We start from the raw sequence: 26,529 nt of genomic DNA, 5'->3' as shown, positions 1-26,529 counted from the left end.
GGGAAGAGGAAGAGCGGAAGAAAATATGTGGTCGACAAAATAATACCGAAATGAGGGAACAAACTGGGGCCATGTGTGGGCAGAGGGACACTGAGGACCTTAAAAACTCATTTAGAAAGATTCCAGAAAATCCTAGAAATGTGCGTAGTGTTTCCCACGGGCACACCCTGGTCAAGCAAGACGCCTCACACAGGCACAGGCTATATTAAAAACACACGAAGATGGACCTCCTACAGAGAACCTCATCCACCATTACAAAAAACAGTAATTCCATGCTAAAATTGTGTATACCAAGTGCAGGTCTTTAAGATGTTACCCCTTTTCTGTATTGTTGTACTTTACATCCGTGAAGGTGTGGGTATCAAAAGTGAATCTGGGATCGTTCAGTAACACATGCATGGCGAACACAGTAAACACCACTGGAAAAGTTAGAGAAAATAGACAAAGGCAGAAGATAAGAGAGAACATTAAGATACGATAGTGCCGAAGAGGACAGAGAAGATAAAGGAGTAAAGTCAGAGAAAATTGAAGGGACGAGTCTGAGAAGATATAGAAGAGTCAGAGAAGATAAAGGAGATGAGGAGAGAGCAAATATGAAGGACACAAGATGATTCAGATGAGATCGGAGAGGAGTCAGCGAAGATAGGAAGAATCAGAGAAGATAGAGGAGACAGGAAAGGAGTCAGAAAATCTAGAGGAGATGAGAGGTTTTGTAGGAGATAGGAGAGGATTCAGAAAGTATAGGATAGGACAGGATAGGAGGTTGTGCTGTCTTATTCTAGCCTCTGGATAATCTGCCTCTGCTCAGACAGTTTGATCGGCCGCCTGCCAAAAGCTACAGACAAAGATGTCACAACACGTTTGTCATTGGCGACATTGGAGACTGTAAAGTGAGAACAGAAAATAAAGACAGTTCTATGTCTTTTAGAGAGGGAACGGGCGCAGAGAGTGAGAAAATGTCACACGCCCTTTGGGTTCAAAGAATCAACGTTGAGAGGTGTCTGTCATTGTGGAGAAAATTAGCTTGTTTTATGTGTGCTTCTTACTTGACTGTGGGTCACTGTGATCAACAATATAGCCAGAGGCAGGGTTACAGCTCAAAAACCAAAACAAATGGAACAATTCTGAGACTCTGTGAACAATTCTGTGAATTGGGCCCTGACTAGCATTCACTGCCATGGGCAACATATCCGAATCCTTTAGTTCAGCTACTTCTCCCTATACTGGGTTATCACACATTAGATCACTTTTAAATGCACCATTTAGTTTGGTTGTGCTTGAAATCTTTTCTTTTCTGTCAAGGGCTGACAGGGTTAATTCAAGGAGGGTGACGAGATTTGGTGACCCAAATTGTGCAGGTCAGTTCCACATTTGTCCCGAGCCTCACAAGCAACCAACAAAGTCCTTGCATATTCTTAACAAATCAGAACACCACTGGCAAAACATAAAAATAGTCAATTCTCCTCAGTCGTACATTCCAGCTTGTCTATTTTAAGATTATGACAGCATTCACAGAATGGCATGTGTTGCTGGAGATGTTGATGATTTCTTCATTGGTTGTTTGGATTGGATTTTCTTAGGAGTGTAAAATGAGGGTCAAAATCAACATCACCCAGGCAAAAGAATCACTTTTGTAATACAGCTTCATTTGAAGAGGACTCCATACAATTGACAGGTAACATCTAAAAACAACAAAAGTAGGTATGCCTAAATAGCCCAACATTAAGATTCAACTGTATTTTGGTCAAAACAGTTAGGGTCTCCATGCTCCATGCTTGCTACATCTCCTATCTAGACTGTTGTAAAACTCCTGAGACCAGACAGAAATGTTTTCCTGGCTAAACATCCCCAAAATTTCAAAAAAGCTGCCACACGTGTCTAAATGGCCAGAGCTCGCAAGGAGAAGCCGAAAGAACCTTCAGCCTTCCGACATGCTCCACGGTTGTTGTAACTTTGCTTTTAGCAGCGGGCATGTGACAGTCACAGGACCCGTCTGTCAGGCCTCTGTCTGTGACGTGTCATTTTGTGGAGAGACTGTCACAATGGATGACTCCTGTCACTATAGTGTCTTGAGATTGCCTAGTATCCCCTAGGAGGGGGAGATAGTGTGTGTGTGTGTGTGTGTGTGTGTAAGAGAGACACAGAGTAAGAGAAAAATAGACAAAGGGAAAGAGCATGAAAAGAATGAAAACACGTTGAATCCTTCCTTATTTTAATCTGACGAATCAAAATAGTACTGACTGTCAATCCCAGGACAGGATGATTCAGTGGCCTAGCATTCTAGTGGCGCGACGCCGTCTTGGACTTTTACAAACCATGTGGGAATGGAAGAAAGGCGAACTGTGCCATTTGAATCACAGCTGGAGACAAGATAAGGGTAAATGAGACTAATACTAACTGTACTGCGTGTGTCAAATCCTACAGACTAAAAGTACAGCATGACTCTCTAGACTAAATGGTGGTGACATGTACTTGAATCCCATTTTTCTTATTTGCACACATACTGTAAATGTGTTTTAGAGCAGGGGCCATTATCTTTGGTTTGTAAAGATGTATCGGGGCGGTAAATAGCATGAGACAGACAGACTCGATCAGGAGTAATTATTCCACATTATCTTCCAGCAACACTGCCCCAGTGTCACGTTGAATCACAGCTGACACTCACTGGCCTCTTCTGAAAAAACACAAGTAGTATAAATAAGTAAAAAAAAAAAAAAAAAGAAGGTTTTACTAACCTGTTGGGTGGGTGGGAAGGTTCTTTTAGGGGGTTAGGTAAAGGGAAAACACTACAGTTGTTTAGGTTACAGGGGAACTTGACTGACACACTGTTGCTGTAGAGTTGCATTATTGTGGTCTTTATTGCCAACATACACACACACACAGATGTTTTTTCATCTCACAGATAAAAACGGATCATCAAGATGCCTTGGTTCTCAGTAAACCACAATATTCAGTAGTTCAGTAGTGATTTTGGGATGTAATACTGCCCCAGTAGACACAGATTTAGTTCAGAGATTGGACATCATTGGTACTATCTGGGCACTGTAGGTGTGCATTGAAGCTTTAGTAGAAAATTACAATGTGTTTTTGTACTTTTGAATGTCTGTGATCAGATGACATAAAAACATGCTGCTTTCTGAATGAGAGCTCAGTAATGTGCTCTTGAGTTGAGGCTTTACAGGCCGTTAAAGTGCACTTCCCTGATAAACAAATACTATGTTTGAACATTTAGCTCACCCCTCCTAGCCACAGTATCCAGCACTAGCCACATTTCTATATCTACAGTGGGGAGAACAAGTATTTGATACACTGCCAATTTTGCAGATTTTCCTACTAAGGACCTGGTCAATGACCTGAAGAGAGCTGGGACCACAGTCTCAAAGAAAACCATTAGTAACACACTACGCCGTCATGGATTAAAATTCTGCAGCGCACGCAAGGTCCCCCTGCTCAAGCCAGCGCATGTCCAGGCCCATCTGAAGTTTGCCAATGACCATCTGGATGATCCAGAGAAGGGATGGGAGAAGGTCATGTGGTCTGATGAGACAAAAATAGAGCTTTTTGGTCAAAACTCCACTCGGTGTATTTGGAGGAAGAAGAAGGATGAGTACAACCCCAAGAACACCATCCCAACTGAGAAGCATGGAGGTGGAAAAATCATTCTTTGGGGATGCGTTTCTACAAAGGGGACAGGACGACTGCATCGTGTTGAGAGAAGGAGGGATGGGGCCATGTATCGCGAGATCTTGGCTACAACCTCCTTCCCTCAGTAAGAGCATTGAAGATGGGTCATGGCTGGGTCTTCCAGCATGACAACGACCCGAAACACACAGCCAGGGCAACTAAGGAGTGGCTCCGTAAGAAGCATCTCAAGGTCCTGGAGTGGCCTAGCCAGTCTCCAGACCTGAACCCAATAGAAAATATTTAGAGGGAGCTGAAAGTATATATATCCCAGCGACAGCCCCGAAACCTGAAAGATATGGAGGTGTGGGCCAAAATCCCTGCTGCAGTGTGTGCAAACCTGGTCAAGAACTACAGGAAACGTATGATCTCTGTAATTGCAAACAAAGGTTTCTGTACCAAATATTAAGTTCTGCTTTTCTGATGTATCAAATACTTATGTCATGCAATAATGCAAATGAATTACTTAAAAATCATACAATGTGATTTTCTGGATTTTTGTTTTAGATTCCGTCACTCACAGTTGAAGAGTACCTATGATAATAGTACCTATGACTTCTACATGCTTTGTAAGTGGAAAAACCTGCAAAATCGCAGTGTATCAAATACTTGTTGTCCCCACTGTATATATCTATATATAAACACTAATACAATATCAATGTTTAGCTTTTAACCCTTGACACTGCAGGGCTGACGATAACTATGATGCAAGAGTTTTTCGGAAACACATGTACCTCTATTATGACTTTGTTTTGTCTTAGACATTTTTTTACCTCTATTTCCCCAATATATTTTAAGTGTAAAATCAAGCTGATATTCAGCAGAATGTTGTTTTTCATGGCCCTTTTGGCTTATCCACCAAGGGAGGCGATAATCATGGAGGGCAGTGTATATTTAGAGGCTGAGTTGGGTGTGTAATCTGCCTGTGTGGTGAGTGGTTTCAGGACAAACGTCAGTTATACGCAGTTCTATTATTTTTTGGGGCCACGGCCACCCACATGGAGGAGACTGACCCCGGAGAGCAAGAGAAAGAGGAAGAAAGAGTCAGAGACAGGTACATATAACGAGGGGCTGTGACAGGAAAGAACAGTACCAACGGCTGAGACGTTCACTATGAGAAACAGTGAGAAGAGAACCTGTCGGTTTCCTGTTAACACCGTTGTATCTCCCTGCTGGAGTGGTATTGTCGCTTTTTTCTCAGCCTTCCTTCCCTGCTGTTTCGCTGTCCGTCCGCCATGCCTTCTGTGTGTGTTAGAGGTGATTTTGTTTTAACATGCAAAAAATGGCGGACCATTCCGGCCTCAGCCAGCCAGGCCGGCCCCTCCATGACACCGCTGGCCCTCAACGGGACCTCGTTGGGGCGGGGCATATGACCTGATTGGTGGTGGGGCATATGAAGGCCCCAGAGGAGCAGCCCTGGGCCAAGGCAGAAAAAGAATCCAAAGAAGAAGCGGGAGCTAAAGGGGACAAGTCGGCGACGCCACCCTTAGCTGCCTTCATGCCCCACCACCCAGCCACGTGGAATCTGACAGAGGAGGAGGACTGCCGGGGGATCAAAGGGTTCAAAGGCCCTAGCATGGACCTCAAGGACCCATTCCTCCTTAAACCCTATGAGGAGGCTGGCCCAGAGCCACTGCCTTTTTATTCTGGTTTTCTCCTCTCCTCCTCCCCTTTGTTTGCATTAATAACACCCTCCAGGGCCCTGAAAACCTGGCTGTTGTCCAGTCCCTGTGTCTCCCTGCCTTACAGTATTTAGACTGTGTATTATATTTCTTTGCGAACATGGTACGTTGTCAGATTACACCACATGAAACCACACCATTAAATAACACGTAGGGTATCACAATCACAATTGGATACATAGTGCTCAGGTATGCCTGGTACACATTCTGTAACGGCAAATTCTACACAATTCAAAAAGCAGTGAAAGAAACTGAGAAATACATCTTTGTAGTTCCTTCTCTCACGGCTGTCATCTCCCCTGCAGATAGAGTTACCCTACTGTCTGTTCCAACATAGCAGCTATTTTTCTTTCTAGAACAGAAGGGGGAGAAAGCCACACAAAACAGGGTATGAGAGAGAGATACTCACTCCAGCCTCGGCATTCTGCTAGGGGGAGTCGGCTCACACAGCACAGAACAGACCACAAATCCACATCTTTCACATGTCTTTGTTTCTGTCTCTCTCCCAACCTCCCAGTGGCATTGAGGGAAAAAAAATATGCAGAGTTTATAACCTACTCAAATGAAATATGATGGGTGCAATCTGCCTAAAAATGTTATGGCCTTAACAAAAGAACAACAATTGAGAAAAAGCAATCCCTTTAATTGCCACTAAAAGAGGCTAGGCTACTATATTGCACAGTATGACTTAATGCGGCCTAAATCCAGCAGCATATGCCGCCGCTCTTAAAGCTTCATAAACCTGGAGCAGGGCCAAGCTCCGATGGGACCGAGCCATGGTTAAGGCTTTAGCTTAACGACACTAACTGGCTAACGGCCATGGTAATGACTGTGCGGCTAATGCTAACTGGCTAACAGCCATAGTAATGACTGTGCGGCTAATGCTAAATGGCTAGCTACTAGGGTGAATGCTGTAGTGTAGCTAACCCTAACTGGCTAACGACAAGTGCAGATGCTGTCGTGCAGCTGAAGCTGACTGGCTAACTGCCATCCTTGTGGAGAGACAACAAATAAATGGTACTGTAAATCTGTCACAAACCAACAGTCTGCATGTGATAACGAGCAGCTTTGTTCGGGTAGGTGCCTTGGAGAAATCTCAGATGCGCAGGTGTTTCAACGTGTCGTTGAGACAACGCCACTTTTTGCAGGAAAACAAGGGACTTGGTGTGTTGCAATTCATAAAAACTTTTTCAAGCATAGCGGCTGTTTTTATAATAGACAGGTGTGGTAGATTTAACCTATAGCATGACCAAAATACAGTTTCACCAGAATCTGTTGGTCCATCACCAGGACTAAGGGTCACACTGCCCGGTCTGGTATCTACTGAGGGTGCCCACAGTCTCGTTGATTAAATCTTGGACACAGAATATGACACTGTGCCGTGGGGTCCTGGCGGTACCTTTCACAAAGCCCACACATGACAGACTAAATTTGCAGGTGCACCGGTGAAAATAAAAAACTTAGTGCCAATCCGCTTCATATGACACCAAATACCGACATCTAATAGGTACGGCCTTCCGGTTGGGAGTTTGGGTGAGTATCCTGAGCTTCATCGGAGTGCGGTAAGAGCCTGGCCCCGTCGCCGGTTGTGTGAGGATGCGTAAAACAGACTCGCGTACCGTGTGGGTTTTCTATGAACCAGCTGTACAAACAGCTACGCATTTCGAGCCTGAACCAGAGTGTTGGTTGGAGGCACTTGTTTTCACGGACATTAGGGTCTCAAGGCGGCCCTTGACCTGGCGCTGAGGGAAGTTGACCTGACGCTTCAGATTTATAGATCCGGTTGGATATCTGGCTCCGCGTCCTCCTTTGGTTGGAGTTCTAAAACTGCTAACTGTCCAACGCTACAGCCCGGTGTGGCGGCGGCGTTGGCTCACCATTGGCATCCCGGCCCTTCCCAGTCCTTCCCTCAGCTTTGTTGGGAAGGATGAAGGGACGCTGCCCAGGCTGAATTAGCGTCAGCACCCTGGCCAGTCATATCGGTTGTAGCCCAATGCTAATGGGGCGGACCTGTGCTCTCCTCTTAGCCAGCAGGGTGGGAGAGATGTGACATGGAAAGGAGTCGGGTGTAACGATGCTAATGACTAGCAATCCCTCCCGCCTGCCCCCTTGCCAATCTTTCCATCATTAAGACTGTTCCTTTAAGTTTCCACTAAATGTGCATGTTTTCAGGGGTTTGGCTAGATTAAAGTTGGATGAGAGCTTGAGGAAGCAAATGACATGCAGAGAGCAGGGAGTTATGCAAGGCACTTAGCTTTTTCATAAATTAAAAACACATCTGGACACACATAGACACCTACTGTATGTAAGTACACACATGCGCACACACACAGACATTCATTAAGATGGTGCAATGAATCAAAAACTACTTTTCATTTTAATGATATATACATTAAATATATATAATATACATATATATATATATATATATATATATATATATATATATATATATATTTATAAGCCCTAAAAACAAAAGTAGTTTATGATTCATTGCATCATCATATTAATGTTTCTTAAGTGCACTGAAAATTAACTTGTCTCTTAAATGAACAGCCGGCAAAAGTGACATCCCCTATGTGCGAGTGTGTGATCTACCACACATTACACTACTAATCTAAACTGCATTAACTATGAATTTCAATATGTCTGTGTGTGTGAGCTTTTGTGAGGGGTAGAGGCATAGCGACAGAAACAGAAGAGAAAATGGGGAGAACGAGAAAGAGAATGAGAACTAGACAGATAAAGAGAGAGAATGACTAAGAGAACTACAGAGAAAACAAGAGACAGAGAGAGAGAGAAAGAGAGGGAGAAATCATCCAGTAGCCGACATAATCATTTCAGACACACAGAAAACCATGCCTCATCTCAACTAAAGCTGCAATATGAGCCAGGCAGCGGATCAAACTCTATTACCTTTGGAACAAGACACTGTATTTTTCCCCACAGCCCAAATTAAAGCCAACGACAGGGCTGGAGACCAGGTCCTCTCCACTCTCTCTGTCACTCTCCATATCTCAGGGCCAGAGACTTCCTATTAGGACTGACAGACTGGTTGGTCCACCAGGGAGTCCGAGATGGAAAGAACACATTAACATCAAACCACATCTGCAGATACACCAACCGGTTTAGTCGTCCACTTTAGTCTTTAGTCTCAAACTTCGGTGGGATCTGTCGTCAGTGTCATTGTTCACCGCCACACACTGAGCGCAGCACGCGTACCTTTTGCAAAGGGCAAGTATGTTCTGAAATTCAATTAACAAGTATCCTGTAATGGCGATGGGATGAGGAGGGTGTGTTATGCTGAGGAACAGAGGAGGAAGAGGCATCTGGTGACAGCCGTGCAACAACAGGCCCACTGTGATGTTAATCACTATTTAGGGATGCCGTCAGGATATTTGCAATCGCACACCTTGCGGGGACAATCTCCGGACGAGGAGAGTTCCCCGTCGAGGTCACATGGTGCTATGTGCCCGTCGAGGTCACATGGTGCTATGTCCCCATCGAGGTCACGTGGTGCTATGTCCCCATCGAGGTCACGTGGTGCTATGTCCCCATCGAGGTCACGTGGTGCCATTGCCCCATCGAGGTCACGTGGTGCTATGTCCCCATCGAGGTCACGTGGTGCTATGTCCCCATCGAGGTCACGTGGTGCTATGTCCCCATCGAGGTCACGTGGTGCTATGTCCCCATTGAGGTCACGTAGTGCTATGTCCCCATCGAGGTCACGTGGTGCTATGTCCCCATCGAGGTCACGTGGTGCTATGTCCCCATCGAGGTCATGTGGTGCTATGTCCCCATCGAGGTCACGTGGTGCTATGTCCCCATTGAGGTCACGTAGTGCTATGTCCCCATCGAGGTCACGTGGTGCTATGTCCCCATTGAGGTCACGTAGTGCTATGTCCCCATCGAGGTCACGTAGTGCTATGTCCCCATCGAGGTCACGTGGTGCTATGTCCCCATCGAGGTCACGTGGTGCTATGTCCCCATCGAGGTCACGTGGTGCTATGTCCCCATCGAGGTCACGTGGTGCTATGTCCCCATCGAGGTCATGTGGTGCTATGTCCCCATCGAGGTCACGTGGTGCTATGTCCCCATTGAGGTCACGTGGTGCTATGTCCCCATCGAGGTCACGTGGTGCTATGTCCCCATCGAGGTCACGTGGTGCTATGTCCCCATTGAGGTCACGTGGTGCTATGTCCCCATCGAGGTCACGTGGTGCTATGTCCCCATCAAGATGTGAAGTCTGATTGGAGTTCATTTTAATTACAGTTGTGTTATTCTTTGGATTTAACTGTCACATTTAGAATTCTTCTGTTTTCCAAAGGGCCTGAGTGTTCTGCTATGCTTTATTGCCCTGTTCAGGATCGACGTTTACCAGGATTCTATTTGCCTGCCGCATAGCAAAACTGTCCAAACAGGAATCCAGAACAATCAAGTCTTCCTGTCTTTTGTTTAATTGTTTTGGCCAAGGTGAAGTGATGCTATGGGGGATTTTGTGTAATCTCCTGTACGGGTGGGAAGGTTGATTAAATTGGAGGGTTGATTTTAGTTCATTGAGAAACTGTTAACCCTAATTATCTTGGCTGCAGTGGATGTTATATTTGGACTGTTTTGTAATGTAGATATTTTCTAGAATTTATGATTAATGACAAAATTATTGCATAGCAGTAATACATCAAATTGCTTTGAAATAGAGAATAAGGCATTAGTTCCACTTTCTTTTCAATTGTTTCTCAGTGTAACTGTCCATGAGACAAAGTCTGAAACACACTTCATAAGTGCCTTGGTACTAATCTTGTCGAACCTGAGCTAGGATACAACTGAAGGAAAGAAACGCTGCGCTACGCACTGTTTTTCAAGTCTTTGTTTTTCAAGCTGTTTAACCATAGTAATCATAATTGTAAAACAGTGAATCCTGGACAGATAATGTTTGAGTATCTGGGACTGTGACGCTAGTTTAGCTACTTCAATAGATATGTTGAGATAGCCATCACAGTGATGGTACTAATTTATGGTTGTGAACGTTTCATCTTCAATGATATACACGTTTGCTTTTAACATTTCAGATTGGACTGATTTGAATGGCTATCAGCTATCTCCCAAGATCACTGCAATGTATCACGGCACTGGATTCTGTGGGACGAGGATGGAACACGTGACGACATCACAGAGCTGGTGGATGTTAGAGACCTTGCGCTCCTCCACCTTTCGTTTGAGGATGCCCCACAGGTGCTCAATAGGGTTAAGGTCTGGAAACATGCCTGGCCAGTCCATCACCTTTACCCTCAGCTTCTTTAGCAAGGCAGTGGTCGTCTTGGAGGTGTGTTTGGGGTCGTTATCATGTTGGAATACTTTCCTACGGCCCAGTCTCCGAAGGGTGGGGATCATGCTCTGCTTCAGTATGTCAAAGAACATGTTGGCATTCATGGTTCCCTCAATGATCTGTAGCTCCCCAGTGCCGGCAGCACTCATGCGGCCCCAGACCATGACAATCCCACCACCAGGCTTGACTGTAGGCAAGACACACTTGTCTTTTTACTCCTCACCTGGTTGGCGCCACACACGCTTGACACCATCTGAATCAAATATGTTTATCTTGGTCTCATCAGACCACAGGACATGCTTCCAGTAATACATGTCCTTAGTCTGCTTGTCTTCAGCAAACTGTTTGTAGGCTTTCTTGTGCATCATCTTTAGAAAAGGCATGACAGCCAATTTGGGCCCAATTTGGAGATTTTCATTTAGGGGTGTATTCACTTTTGTTGCCAGCGGTTTAAACAATAATAGCTGTGTGTTGAGATTTTTTGAGGGGACTGCAAATGTACACTGTTATACAAGCTGTTCACTCACTACTTTACATTGTAGCAAAGTGTCATTTCTTCCGTGTTTTCACATGAAAAGATATAATCAAATATTTGCAATAATCTGAGGGGTGTACTCACTTTTGTGAAATACTGTAGGTCAGGGCTGGCCAACCCTGTTCCTGGAGAGCCACAGTCCTGTAGGTTCTCTCTTCAGCCTCATTTGTGACTAACCTGAGTCTGCTTTTCATCCAACTACTAATTAGAATCAGATGTGCTGAATAAGAGTTGGAGAGAAAACCTACAGGACTGTGGCTCTCCAGGAACAGGGTTGGCCAGCCCTGCTGTAGGTATTCCCCAGGTCTAGCGACAAGCCAGGCCTGGTTTAAGACACGTGGTGGAACAGTCCCCCAAGACATGTGGTGGAACAGTCCCCCAAACTTGGCCTATATTAGCCAAAACGAATGTTGTAAGAAATTCCAGTAAAGACCCAGTAAAATAATTGACTCAATTGGCTTATTCTACTGACGAATCATCTTTGACCACACCTTCTCCCACATGTCGCACCAATCACTGCGTGATGTTCGCCGGTTACCTGAGTGTACGGACTAGAAGAGCTGTCTCGACAGATAGACCACGGCAGTTCACGGGGCAGTAAAACATAATTGTGATAGAATTATGCTGCCGCCGTAGCTAGCTAGTTGAAGGAAAATTCCATTAGTGCTGAAGGCTATTAGCCGGTTAGCTTCTGTTTTGTATTATGAAGTGATATGGACAGTCCCTGAAGGATACCTTTGAATGCATGATATGCCAGGCTGTATGTGGTGTGCACTTTAGCTTAGGAGAGAGGTTGGGGTGATCCGCTTCTGTCCCCTCCTCTCCCGACTCATCAGCTCCTATAATTTCCCACTCTGTTCTCTCCTCGCTCCTTGTCCGGATGTCAGTCCTGCAGTCTCTGACCGGCACTGTTGTGGTAAAGGCCAACTCTGGTGTGTGGTTAGGAAAGTCTCTAAAGTTACGGGGTAAAGGATCTGTGTGTTTGTACACGTATGTGTACGCCCGCGCACGTGTGTGTGTGATCTATGCCCGGGCCCCCTCGTGTGTGTGTGTGTGTGTGTGTGTGTGTGTGTATACCCAATGTCCCCAAAAACATAGAAAAACCTGAAAATCAAGTTTTCCACTTGATTTTGTTGGTGAATCACCACTGGAGAAAATGAAACTGTGTTTGAATTGTGGTTACTGTTAGCTTTTGGCTGTCTGTTTAGGACATTGTTTGGGTCACTGTGAGGGTAGAAGGACAGACGTGTGAGTGTGTGTGTATTCATGCGTGGGTGAGTCCTGCCAGCTGGTTGCTTGCATACAGTGTATGTTGTGTGTGTCTATATAGTGTGTGTATATTTTAACACCGTGCTGGTTCAGATGATTCTTGGCAGACAGCCTTATTTGAACATGGCACAATGATCTTCACCCAAAGAGTATAATCCCTGGCAACCCTCAGGACACCGCCAGTCATGGCGCTATGCCAAGTGGACATGTGAGGGCTGGGCACTGTTTTTTGACGCCTCCTGCTCTGCCAAGGATGAGCGTACATAAGAGAAAGGAGTTGGAGGCCGGGAGAGAGAGAGGAAGACAAAAGTGGTTGGACACAGGTGGAGAAAGAAGAGGTTGGAGATCAGTGGAGAGAGAGAATGAGGTTGGAGACTGGTGGAGAGAGAGAATGAGGTTGGAGACTGGTGGAGAGAGAGAATGAAGTTGGAGACTGGTGGAGAGAGAGAATGAGGTTGGAGACTGGTGGAGAGAGAGAATGAGGTTGGAGACTGGTGGAGAGAGAAAATGAGGTTGGAGACCAGAGGAGAGAGAACGAGGTTGAAGACTGGTGGAGAGAGAAAATGAGGTTGGAGACCAGAGGAGAGAGAACGAGGTTGAAGACTGGTGGAGAGAGAATGAGGTTGGAAACTGGTGGAGAGACAGAATGAGGTTGGGGACCAGTGGAGAGAGAGAAAGAGAAAGTGTCTGGAGTCAGGTAGAGAGAGAGAGAAAAAAAGACACTAGATGTGTTGGGAGAAAGAGAGACTGTATCAGCCAGGTTGTTCCATTCTAATTGGAAGGTAATTAAATATTTTCCAAGCTCGGTCTTGTTCAACCCTGACCATAGCTACCCAAACGGTCACATGAAATCAGACTAAAGAGCTAATTGTACTGATACAATATGGAATGCCAAAACAAATATGAGAAAAAAAAAAACATTTTAATATGATAATATGCATTTGACATTAATTTACTTTTATTTCTGTGTCAACTACTTCAACATGATAATGTTTCATTTGACAGGATGTTTTTATACGGAGTTGTGTTTCTTCCAAGATAAATGTATTGTTTCGTAATTAGTCTAGTCCATTACTTGATTACAAAACTGCATGGCTACAGATAACACATTAATCACATTAAATGTCTTGGCACATGGCAGCAGAACCACCACATTCAGAGACTGCACATGAAAAACAAAGCCATAAAAGGATATTAACATGAAAGAACACAGAGGTTCCTGTGCATGTTGTGACCAGGACATAATGAGATGAGTTGGGGTTAAAATAAGGAAGATAAAGTCCTGGGAAGTCCTTATTGCTTAAGGGTGTGTGGTAAAATATTCCCCCAAAAAATCATGCGATACCAACATAAGGCAGGCATGTAGAACTGGGGTGTAGTGGTTAAAGACACAGCCTCTCATGTGGGAGACCTGGGTTTGAATCCAGTGATTCAAAACCACACTGCTAACCTTATTGTAAACCAGGTGTCACCAGGGCGAGAAGATGTTTACCTACAAGCAAAGGATTATGAAACACGATTGTATAACATGTTGACTTTGAATACAGCACAGATGCGGTACATTTCTGGTGAGATAAAGTGTGCTACTCAACCGCTGAGCCACACTTTTTGTTTCTTTATTATCACTTAGGTTTTAATGTAATCTGTGACGGTCGCATCTATCTTCCAATGACCCTACTAGCCAGTACAATGAGCAGGATATTGTGAAGCCGCTCCCAAGGCCTGTGCCAAGCATCATTTCAACTCAACCACATTACACATTTGAATAATGGAACAAACCACATCAGCCTCTTAAATAATACAATTATTCAACAGCGAGAGCAGACAATTAAAGGGTTTATATTCTACTCTATAAGCTACACTCATTACATTTTAGCTTCAAGATAAAAGCGTGAGACGCTAAGAGCACTTCATCAAGTAAGCTTATCAGAACTTTAGCTCATCAAAAATGAATGATTAGTCTACCACCCTCATATGAGTAAGACATATTCAACAAAGCAGGTTTGATTTTGTTTCTATATCTTGGAATGGAACCTAAAGCAAGTTGCCAGTGAAAATATTAGTGTTATTTAATTAATTCACTGTCTGCAGCATATATGAACGACTTATCACCCAAGAAATAAATAAAACAATGCATTTCATCTGTTTGTTTTTATTTTAGTATTTTTAAAGAAGCAGTAACAGAAACATACAGCATGCATTTCATTTCTGAGGAAATGTGGATTTGATTAAATTCTGAAAAAATATATTTTTACAATTAAAAACAGTTTTGCGGCTAAGATTTTACCTGGCTAAACCCTAAAACTAGGCCCTTGAGTTTTTTGTGATATCCAGATCAGGGATCCTGACAAGGACCTACTAAAACCTCTACTACACAGGAAAACCCTGAAAACTCTGGGACTTTGGTACCTGGCATATCCTATGAAATCACCTCACAACGTTCTAAAAATAAACAGAAACGTCTCATCGTCACGGTCTACCATCAGTCAAGCACATTCCAAATCTATCTGGAAGACTTTCGTTGAAAGTTTGCAATGAGATTGAACAACTTTGCCGATTTCCATTAGACTAAAAGCTCCATCCGAGGGTTTTCTCCGGCAACCTTTGGTGCCTTTGTAGTGGTGTGAATAGGATCATAGTGAGCAGAGAAAGGAGAGCCCGGGGAACAAGATTGTTTACAGTGACAGTGTTTGACATGTTTACAATATTGTCTGTTTCACCTCACGTTGCCCCGGCAGGACGTGCTTTGTCTGTTGGGATTCATTCCTTCTGAAACTGGCCTGGATTTTTACAGAATATGACGATTTGTCAGCCAATCTTTTAACGGGCCGGGAAATGTGGAATCCACAGCGAGGCCGGTTAGCTCGTCATATTCCTTTACGTTTGATTATACACAGGATGTTGTGCAGAATGAGGATTACAAGGTAAAGGAACATAGTCAATTCAGATGTATTTACCTTACTGTAAGTCTCTGTGAATAACAGTGCCTGAAAAAGGAATGTTATTGTAAAAAATGTGTATTGTAGCAAAACATGCAAAAACATGCGGGCACCTTTATCTGGACAACTCATTTAAAGTAAAGGGAAATGTCTCTATGCCGTAACTTTAGTGACTTTCCTAACCACACGCCAGAGTTGGCCTTTACCACAACAGTGCCGGTCAGAGACTGCAGGACTGACATCCGGACAAGGAGCGAGGAGAGAACAGAGTGGGAAATTATAGGAGCTGAGGAGTCGGGGGAGGAGGGGACAGAAGTGGAGATGAGGATAGGAGAGAGCGGAGGTGAAATGAAAGGGGTGAGGGGGTTCAGGTGATGATGGGGGGGGTAAATTGAGGGGGGCGACATGGAGCAATGCCCGCTCAGCGGTACTGGGCCACAGCGTGGGTGTTGAACCGGCGCCAGGTTCGGTTGGTGGCCTGGCTAGGGCTGAGCGACCGTTGCGGATGTTGGCTAAAACCGGGAGGACTACCTTTGGCTGACCAGATGCCAGTCGCCACGGCGAGGAGATGGCACCGCTGTGGACCTCGACACCTGCCGCGTCTCGTATGATTGCTTCCAGCAGGACGTGGGATCCAGTGATGAATGAAATATGACCACACAGCGTCTCGTGGCACGCCGAGTAGAACGACCGGGTGTTGGGGCACGAAGCATAAGTCCCCTTTAATGGGTCTGGATAGACTGATGTTAATTCAAGCTCAGCAATATGGCTGCGAATACGCGAATGCAGAAATACAGCCACATACCGGATCAAGCAGGATTTGTCAAGGTTTGTGTGAATACATAGGTATAAATGTGAAATTATTAGGGAGTCATCCAAAAGAAAGTTCTAATGCTGAATTTCAGAGTTCCTACGCCTGTGTTCCTGTTGATATTCTGGGAGCATCGCTAGGATGGTTAGTTGATGACATCTTTTCTCAGACAGCCTGATAGATGATTGATGGTCTGTTTGAAATATTAGTCCTGTGAAAGCCGCGCACTCGATTGCATCACTTCAATAATGAAGCTTTAGCAGGGGCTCTTGAATAGACATTAGAAGAAATACCAAATTAGCAAATTTCAGACCTGGGTTATTTTTTGTGTGTGTTTTTGCGATGAAAGTGGGTAATATAAAACTGCCACTGTGCTTGGGTATGAATGGCAGGCGATGCCAAGAAGAGGTATTTCTAATTAGTGCCCAACACACTGAGTGTTGGAGGCGTTACTGGATAAACAAACAAGAAGACACAGAGGTGGGTCCTCTTCTCGAAACCTATCGACATCTGAACGCCTTGAATCTGGGAATTTAAAGCAGAAACACGAAAGGTTAAATAATGCTATTAATATGAATAGCCACCCTGTTGCTGGAGAAAACATCCGGAGGTGAAAGCCGAGTGAGAGATGAGAGGTTATTTTCGCTACACGTCATTCACTGTTTTGGGTTTCTGGAGCGTGCAGGACTGGAGGCCATTTTGAAAAGAACACACCTGAGTGAGGAAGCCCGGGGCGGCTGGGGGCCAGGTGTGACTAATCTTCCACCTCTCACTGGACATCACCACACCTCCGAGGGCTTCCTTTTTATCTCTGCATCGGGCAATTCAGCTGTGGAACAATAACTTGTGTGTGTGTGTGCGCGCGCATGTGAGTGTCTGCACATGCCCGTGCCTGCTTGTTTGAGCGTTTACGTCCGCGCGTGCACGTGCCTTTCTCACATGCCGCCTGGGCGAGCGGGCACTCGCCGCACGTGCAGGTGCGTCTCCCTGCTGATTGTCCCTTTTGGTTAATTGGTTCATTAACAAACGCTTCGGCACTCGCTCGGCCGTCAACGCTCAATCACCAGATAGCGTGAAGACATGACTTCGGGCCGTGCTTTTACATTCGACCCATTTCCTCCAGGAAGACTGTCCCCCTCACCTGGGTCATGCGGCGGCTTAGTGGCACCCGGTTCGCCTCCTGTCTCTTTCGAGAAGTCAGTGCTGCTCTATTAGATACAGCAGTAATCAGTACAGAGCTCAGAGGCAGATTAATCACTTCAAGCCTGTCTGCTCGCTAACAGTAGAACACTAACAGCCTTACTGCCTGGCCCGATGGCTGCTTCCTCTCCACGGTTGTCTTTAGCGGGCGCCGACTCTCCCGACACGCTCCCCTCATTACTGTCGGAGGGCGTTTGCCCGCTTGCCTGCGGTAGCCTTTGTTTTCGATGGTCTCTCTCACCTCCACCGTCCGGCGTGTCCGTGTGGTCACGTGTCTGAGGGAGACCGAGGCTAAAGACCGTCTGCGGTCCTTGGTTGTTTAAAGGTACCTTGGAGGGGGTTCGTCAGGTCCGCGCAGCGCCGGAGGATCGGGGGCCGAACAGCTGCAGACAATAGGGGGTGGGGGGGGGGGGGTATAACAACAGCTAAGTAGCTAATAAAGGAGGCCTTAAAAGGAGAGCTAAACCCACACACAGGCAACATCATCACCATGGTGGTTCCTGCTTGCTGCCTGGCAGGACTTCTGGCATAAATCCAACCGTACTGCATTGGGGAAACAACCGCAGATTGATAAATAAATTGGTGCAAATTGGATGCAAATGGGGTCGTCAGTCGTATGAAAGGCTTCTGACGGATGAAATTGCAAAGAGAGTTCAAGTGACAGGTGTGAGTGACACCAATAAAACAGATTTGGATCCAGCGGCCTTGTCCTGACAGACACACAGCCTGATGTTAGAGGAGAGAGGGAGGGCAAGAAGAGAACAGAAAAGAAAGAAAAACTGAGTAAAGGAAATATTAAAACGCAATGAAAAAAAATAATGAAACAAAAGACAGAAAGAGGGATAAGAGGGAACGTTGGAGGCGGAGGATGAAAGTCAAAGAAAAGGCTGTTTTCCAGCTGTCAGGACAATGAAGAGGCACCGCTGTGTTTCCGCGCGACGGACGGACGGACAGACGCCATTAATCCAATATATTCCCACTCAGGTCCAAGCGGCCTGGCTCCAAAAGGTCTGTTATCCCGCATGCCGCCACACTTGGAAAACAAGACAGGAAGGGGCAGGGACAGAAATGAAAGAATAAAAATAGACAGACTTTGAGAGTGTAAAAGTGATAGAGAGAAAGAGCCTGCACAGAAGGGGGGAGAAGGGGGGCGGGGGGGGGGTGTCTAATTTAGGTCAGTGCTGACACAATGACTCCAGAACAAAGGCTTAGGACGGCCGGCCACTACTGGGCCCAGTGACGGTCTGGATACACAAGGCCTGGTCGGACGTTCTGAATCACCCCCCCCCCGGTAGAACACAGAGTCCCTGTGAGTCACCTCTCCTCAATCACTACTCATTAGCAGTCAAATGACTGTCTGCTTGTTGTGACGTTTCCCTACCGTGGGACTATACAGACTGTGCAGAAACGCCACTGACCAGCGAAGGGGGAGGGACTAAGTCAAGGGCATTGCCTTGAATTGAATGTATTTGTGAAAACAATTTTCGCACGCCACATCTTTTAGTGAGTGGTGAGAATAGTGGTAAGAAATGACCACGGCTATTGCCTTTTTTTGAACTAATGTTGGCACTTTAATTTTTCTTCATTACTGCTGAGATTGCCGATAGTTACTCAGCTGAGACAGATTAACTTATTCCTCCTACTGGACTGTCCTGTTCTGCCCTAGCTAACTTGAATGGGCCAAATGCAAGGAACTCCTGATAAGAGTCTCAGCCAAATGGTGAGAGCTGACACCCATAATGTCAAGGCTAACACCATGAACAGTGTATGATCCTTCAAAGTGGAAGAGATAAAGAACAAATGCAGGCAGAGATGTTTTGTGACGCTACTCCTCTTTTACTGCAAAATGGCTGAATTTATGTTTTGATCCCGTGTTGTGATGGTGAATGATGTACGGTAGGTTGATCCTATATTGTAAATATGGCATCATAGTTCTAAAGCTCATTTGCTCCAAGGCCAATAGCTGCCAGGTTTGTCCACAAGACTTCTGTCCCTCTCTTACTATCTCTCCCTTTTCATCTCTCTCCTTCTTCCTCTCTTTCTCTGACTCCTACTTGATCACTCTTTCTCAGTCCCTCTTTCTCTGTCTCTATGTTTCTCATACTAGCTTTCCCTCTATGTCTCCATCTTTCTGTCTCTCTTTTTCCCCTCGTCTCTTTCTCCATTACTCATCATCCTCTGCCTCTCCTTGCAATCATCCAAACAGGCACACAGTCAAATTCACACAAAGACGCAACCCTATTGTGCCACAATTATGTATGATGTAATTGCTGAGTTGGCCCCTGTTTAAACTTGTCCAGACTTGAGACAAGCAAGTTTAAATGAATCTTGACTTTAATATCAAATGAACTGCAGGAGCATCCATGTCAATACTGAAACTATTATTTTATTTACCTGTTTTCTTTCCCCTTAAGTGCAATATACTTGGGAAATGCTGTACTGTAATGTGAAAATACTTAGCTAAATAATATAAATATCTGACCTGTGTCATTACATAAAATAAACGCATCCCCAAATAGATTTTAAATTGTAGGTCTATGTACAATTGTTTAGGAGCATCTTTATCTCTCTCTGCCATTGCATTTTATCTAGAATGGAGGCGAGTGTTAACTGGGATTGTGAGAGATGGGGTGTGTGGGGGCAAAGGTCGAGGTCAAAGGGTGACAGATGTGGAACATGGGGAGATGAGGGAACCATGTTAAGTCTTGAACGTCAACCACTTCAGCACTATTTTACTTGACTCAATTAGAGCAGAGAATGAGAGGAAGACAGAGAGTTGGTGGAAGAGTGAGAGTGATTGGGTTTTATAGATATGCATATTTACATACAAAACATATATATAACAATTACACCGCAATTGAAAAAATAGTAGTTACAGTCCCTGAAATGTCCTTGAAGTTATAATAGCTAATTTAGAAGTATACCAATCTAATATACAATAATTAATTTGTCATTTAATTTCTTCGTTGTTTTTCATGTGAGATGTTGACGCTTTGTTGCCTGCATTTGAATTAACAGGTGTTGGGCTAGCCTGTTACTTTCACTCATTAAACAATTTGGTTATTATCAGCAAGACAATATACAGAGATTGTTGGCATCCACTTGGTGTTCCATACAAAGCATTACACAGAGAACATGGCTGTTACTCGCTTTGTTGCTTTAAAGCCGCTAACAGCCTTAAAAAGAGGCCTGATAGTCAATGCCCAAATTGCAGGTGCATCGTCACAAAAAACAGCAAAATTATTCAACGTGTCGAAGGGTCTCAGAAATCGTGACAGCATATGCAGAGCATCGCACATTCCCTTGGCACCAAGGAACACTGGTAGGGGGTCCAAGCTAACTGATGGTGCGAACTCAGTTCCCTCATGATGGTCCAGTATTCCATCATGGTTATGCCCCCTGGTTTGTCCACCACCCGTATATGAAACGGGCCGACCAGAATGGGATTAACAATTGTCTCTGTAATTCTTTTTTATTGTTGTTGCTTTCATTGCTGTTTGCTTTGACTTCAGCGACAGAGTCACCGATTTGCTCTCTCTTCCTTTCCACTGCGCTCTTCCTCCTTTCCTCTCCGTCTCACTTTCTGTAGCCATCTTATTGTCCTACTAGTTTTGTGTGTGTGTGTGATTCTGTTTTTGTGGCACTCATGAGCAAATCACTTTCCCAAAGCTCCATCTATTTCACTGTCCCGTGCTCAGTGATTCACACCAAACACCTCCACCACCCACTAAATCAGCCCTGCAGCCTCGCCTCCTTTATGTCTCTCTGACCTCTCGGCACAAGTAGAAGTTAACCAGAGTCTGTCTTCCTCAACGACTTGGACAAAGAGCACCCCCCCCCCCACACACACACACACACACACACACACTACCCTGTCTCCAGTGGAGGCTCAAATAAATAGTGACACTTCACAGATCCCATGAAACCATCTGAAATACTTTATCTCTCCTATTAACCGTTCCTGTTGCCCCTCCCCAAACGCCTGGGTCAGCATTAGCATCAACGAGGAAGTGATTTCTCACACTGTCTCCTACAGAGCAAACATCTCAGTGACCTTTCGAAGAGGGAGCATTAGATGAACTCCTATTTACAACACTTCCTCTACGTACCAAAACTCACAGAGGGGGTTTAGGGTGGGTCTGTGCCCAGCACAATCGGTCATAAATAGTTTTAGAGTGTCAATTTCTACAATGAAGGCCCTTTTAGACTTTTTAATAATGTCATGTATACCTCAGAGTACTGGCAGAAGTCTTAGAGACACAGATCAGGTGTGCTTTTATTATAATCTGGAAATACTAGAAGAGATAAAAAGCCCCTACATTGAGGTAAAATAGGTACTTACTGATTTGTTGAGATCAATCCTCACCAACAATCACTATTCAGCTGTCTAACTCGGCCTCCAACTGTCGCTTTCTGGAAACTCAACGATTATGTTCAGGGAAGGCTGAGTGGGAGAGTCTGGCATTTAATCAGACACACATTCTCTTTAGTCTCACAGAGGCTCACATTGCCTGTGCACGCACTGTAGAACAAAGAGCAGAAAAAAAGACCAAAACGAGCAAAGAGGGAGAGTTGGCTGGCACAGACTTTAGAGAGTCCTTGACCTTGGCGTTTGAGTCAACCTTCTGCGTTACCTTCAGCTGAGGCGTGGTAATGAACAGTCAGATCATATAAGGGCCACCAAGAAACTAGGCCACAGGAAGAACAGGGGAAAGAATGCAAAAAAAAAAAAAGACTAGAGCCATTCTCTTCCAGGCTCTTATCAAGGTGGGTCACTGACTCCGTTCCAGCCATGTAACAAGCAGAGGTTTGAAAAGGAAAGTCAGAACATCAGAATGTCAGAACGCCACAAGGTTAAAGCTGGCGCCCGGACCCTGTTTTAATGTCGCAGTTGCTTCCTGTTCTGCCGCAAACAAGAGCGGCTGTTGTATGGAATACAAGATGTGTATTTGGAATGGAGTCGTTTCCCACTGCTTGTCACGCCGGAGATATTTGAATTCATAACATGGGCCCACATAATGTGTCGCAGGGAATACTGTGAGGAAAAAAGGAGACAGAAAAATAGCAAGGGGTAAAAGTAAACTAATTTGCAAGCGACTACACTTACATTTCAAGCTAAAAGCCTTGTTTGTCATGGGTTCTCATTTGCATCCCTGTTAAATATTCATGAATTTATTAGCATGTGCAGGCACAGTGTCTACACATGAGATGGCTACACATGAGATATATTTTATAAAATCTGACAATTAGCAGATAGGACAATGCCTTTTGGCGGACACGTTCTCATACCTGTTTACAAAGGAAAATGCACAAAATGATATGAATCTCAGCTGAAGTAGAAGAGGACACTATACACTTAGGTTAGCGCTGGCTATCTCCGAAGGACTACCTATCTTGTGGAGTATTTCAGGAATTCATGCCACAAGAACATCAAAACATGTTGCTTATTGATCTGATTGACCCATTTTTTAGGTGTATTCATGTTTTTTTCCTGACTTGACCTGCACTTGGTCCATTTCTCTTTCCATTTGATCTAGTATTCCTCATATAAACCTGCCGGGCATCAAAGAGCAGAGCATTGATTTCCGTGTGGGTCATGGAAAATACACATTTCATCTTCAAACGACATTGAACGGCCTTTTCGGGAGTTGCGGTGAACAAAGCCTTCCAGAGGAGAGCTACGGAGTACGCTGTGAGTAAGACTTCCTGTGCCAAGACAATGGTCCAGATTACATTTAATTCCTCATTGTTTTATTAAATCACTTGAGCAAACGCTTTGTGTTTCCATAAATGCTCAGCTCTCTTTCCGTTACATTAGCCCGGCTCGTGTACAACTAGGCCAGGAGGCATTTGACACGACCACGTCTCCTAAATATTTCACTTCTAAGGACAGGGTGAATGGAAGGATCGCACTCCGTAAATAAGTAAAAAAAAAAAGAAGGGCAAAGCCATAAGAGGGGAGATTAGTCCCGGCTAAAAGTACAACAATGCCTCACTGTTTCAGCCTGCATAATTTAGAGGCCTTGACGTGTCCAACCAAGTCCGGGCCCCTGCGGATTGAGACATCATTCCATGGAGCGCCAACGAGAGAGGGAGAGAGCAGTCTGGCTCCGTTTTGCTCAGGCTCGGTCAGTGCAAATCACAGTTTCGTGTTTACGGCACAGTTAGTTTTCCCAAAACGCACTTTGCATTTTAATAAGGCCCTTGCCTGCATACTAAGTGCACATTAAGATGGCACAGTGGGGGCGATGTAACCACACATTACGGTCAAAGGGAAACAGGTCTCGTCAAAATTTAAAACAAACAAAAGCAGAAGATTTGGTTGTTTTTTTGTGTAGGGGGACCTTCAGTTGTTGTTGTAATAAAGATTAGGGTGGAGGTGGTGGTAGAGCTGGTGGGTAAAAAATAAGGGGTCCCATGAAGTGGTTCAACCTGGCCTGCGAGCCCAGTTCGTAGTAGGCCCATCCTGCTTTAACCGCCGGCCCATCACAACCTTCGCTACAATGCTGCTATAACGACCATCACTATAACACTACCATCACTATAACACTACCATCACTACAACACTACCATCACTACCATCACTATAACACTACCATCACTACAACACTACCATCACTACCATCACTATAACACTACCATCACTACAACACTACCATCACTACCATCACTATAACACTACCATCACTACCATCACTACAACACTACCATCACTACCATCACTATAACACTACCATCACTACAACACTACCATCACTACCATCACTATAACACTACCATCACTACCATCACTACAACACTACCATCACTATAACACTACCATCACTACCATTGCTATAACACTACCATCACTACCATCACTATAACACTACCATCACTACCATCACTATAACACTACCATCACTATAACACTACCATCACTACAACACTACCATCACTACAACACTACCATCACTACCATCGCTATAACGCTACCATCACTACCATCACTATAACACTACCATCACTACAACACTACCATCACTACCATCACTATAACACTACCATCACTATAACACTACCATCACTATAACACTACCATCACTATAACACTACCATCACTACAACACTTCCATCACTACCATCACTATAACACTACCATCACTATAACACTACCATCACTATAACACTACCATCACTACAACACTACCATCACTACAACACTACCATCACTACCATCACTATAACACTACCATCACTACAACACTACCATCACTACAACACTACCATCACTACCATCACTATAACACTACCATCACTACAACACTACCATCACTACCATCACTATAACACTACCATCACTACCATCACTACAACACTACCATCACTACCATCACTATAACACTACCATCACTACAACACTACCATCACTACCATCACTATAACACTACCATCACTACCATCACTACAACACTACCATCACTACCATCACTATAACACTACCATCACTATAACACTACCATCATTACAACACTACCATCACTACCATCACTATAACACTACCATCACTACAACACTACCATCACTACCATCACTATAACACTACCATCACTACAACACTACCATCACTACCATCACTATAACACTACCATCACTACAACACTACCATCACTACCATCACTATAACACTACCATCACTACCATCACTATAACACTACCATCACTACCATCACTACAACACTACCATCACTACCATCACTATAACACTACCATCACTACCATCACTTTAACAAATCCAATACTACCATCACTACCATCACTATAACACTACCATCACTACAACACTACCATCACTACCATCACTATAACACTACCATCACTACCATCACTACAACACTACCATCACTATAACACTACCATCACTACCATTGCTATAACACTACCATCACTACCATCACTATAACACTACCATCACTACCATCACTATAACACTACCATCACTATAACACTACCATCACTACAACACTACCATCACTACAACACTACCATCACTACCATCGCTATAACGCTACCATCACTACCATCACTACCATCACTACAACACTACCATCACTACCATCACTACAACACTACCATCACTACCATCACTATAACACTACCATCACTATAACACTACCATCACTATAACACTACCATCACTATAACACTACCATCACTACAACACTACCATCACTACCATCACTATAACACTACCATCACTATAACACTACCATCACTATAACACTACCATCACTACAACACTACCATCACTACAACACTACCATCACTACCATCACTATAACACTACCATCACTACCATTTCTATAACACTACCATCACTACCATCACTATAACACTACCATCACTACCATCACTTTAACAAATCCAATACTACCATCACTACAACACTACCATCACTACCATCACTATAACACTACCATCACTACCATCACTACATTTGCTCCAACACTACCATCACTACCATCACTATAACACTACCATCACTACCATCACTACAACACTACCATCACTACCATCACTATAACACTACCATCACTATAACACTACCATCATTACAACACTACCATCACTACCATCACTATAACACTACCATCACTACAACACTACCATCACTACCATCACTATAACACTACCATCACTACCATCACTACAACACTACCATTACTATAACACTACCATCACTACCATTGCTATAACACTACCATCACTACCATCACTATAACACTACCATCACTACCATCACTATAACACTACCATCACTAACATCACTACAACACTACCATCACTATAACACTACCATCACTATAACACTACCATCACTATAACACTACCATCACTACAACACTACCATCACTACCATCACTATAACACTACCATCACTACAACACTACCATCACTACCATCACTACAACACTACCATCACTACCATCACTACAACACTACCATCACTATAACACTACCATCACTACCATTGCTATAACACTACCATCACTACCATCACTATAACACTACCATCACTACCATCACTATAACACTACCATCACTAC

This window comes from Esox lucius, chromosome 4 (assembly GCF_011004845.1).
Source record: "Esox lucius isolate fEsoLuc1 chromosome 4, fEsoLuc1.pri, whole genome shotgun sequence".
Classification (NCBI taxonomy): Eukaryota; Metazoa; Chordata; class Actinopteri; order Esociformes; family Esocidae; genus Esox; species Esox lucius.
The sequence above is the reverse complement of the archived record's forward strand: the minus strand, read 5'-3'. Positions refer to the sequence as shown.